Source organism: Cyprinodon variegatus, unplaced genomic scaffold, assembly GCF_000732505.1.
Source record: "Cyprinodon variegatus isolate N-32 unplaced genomic scaffold, C_variegatus-1.0 Scaffold960, whole genome shotgun sequence".
In the NCBI taxonomy this organism is placed as follows: Eukaryota; Metazoa; Chordata; class Actinopteri; order Cyprinodontiformes; family Cyprinodontidae; genus Cyprinodon; species Cyprinodon variegatus.
In genome coordinates, this window is record NW_015151413.1 from 33,540 (window position 1) to 34,794 (window position 1,255).

A 1,255-nucleotide genomic window follows, 5' to 3' on the forward strand; every position below is an offset into this window, starting at 1 on the left:
AAAAAACACGGATAGGTTTCATCAGGGCCGGTTCTCTGTTTAGGTCAGGGGTCGGCAACCCAAACTGCTCAAAGAGCCTTAATGGACCAAAAAACTAATCTGTCTGGAGACGCAAAAATGTAAAAGTCTTCTATCAGCCTTTTATGGAAACACGGGTCTAAGTGTTTTATCCCACTATAGAATATGACTATATGGGCTTAAAGATATAATAAGCATTCATTATTAAATGTTCATCCTGGAGCAAATGTCTCATAGCAGCCTGAGGTGAGGGAGGAGCAGTTCAGGTTTGGTTGCATTGATGAAATGATAGAAACAGGATAAAGGAATCTTTCTACGGTGGACGTGTTTCTGATGGGAGGAGCTGATTAAGGAACCAAGCAGGAAGTGACATCATCAGAGCAGAGCTCTCTATCCCTGAAGTCACATCACCAGCGTTCCTTCACTGCAAAAAATCTGAATCTAGATAAGTCATTTTTTCTTAAAATAAGTGCATTTGGTCTTGAATTGAGGATGTAAAAGAGACATTTTGTCAACGGAACAAGACAATTTACACTTAAAATAAGAAAACACAATTGCTTTGTCTTATTTCAAGTGCATATTATCTAATTATCTTATTTTAAGAGTAAAATTACTCATTCCATTGGCAAACTATCTCATTTACTTACTCAAATTAATGGTGAATACACTTAATTTAAGACATTTTTACTTATTTCTAGATCTTTTTTGCAGTGTGATTTTTATTTTGAGGATTTGGGAAAATGTTAGAAAGTTTCCATCCCTGCATCAGAGCGCTACCTGTTTGATCTATGAACGGTTTTCTATGCTTGAAACCAAAGTAGCAGCAGTAGTGGAGTTTGGAGATACAATCCACTTCTTAAATCTATCTTTGTTCTCCTCTAATTTATCCAGAAGTTCTTCAATCGCACTTTTTCTCTCCCTCCCAGCTTGGAGGTGGGCTGCATATTGAGCCTTCCCTGGAAATGCCTTTCCTAATCGTATTATGACTTCTCCTTCCAAATCAAACATGCAGGCGATCCTTCCTGATTGGTGATGAAAGCAAATGATTTCCTCCATTCTTCTTTGAATCCTCATCAACTATCTTCCTTTTTCCCCTTTGGGATCGACGGCCTGAGAAACACCCGCCGCTTTGTTTCCAGCAGCTACCTGCCTGGCGCCGCGCCGCGCCGCTCACACCTGCTGCAGGCTGTGACCTCTGATCTCTGTTTACATTTATTGTTTAGATCTATTTATTATA

General features: G+C 39.4%; 1 protein-coding gene across 1 annotated transcript in view; it reads left to right on the forward strand.

The window, feature by feature from the left end:
• The window catches only part of smg1 (SMG1 phosphatidylinositol 3-kinase-related kinase), a 74,471-nt gene that overhangs the window by 23,847 nt on the left and 49,369 nt on the right, over nt 1-1,255 (forward strand). The gene's annotated exons all lie outside the window — the stretch shown is intronic.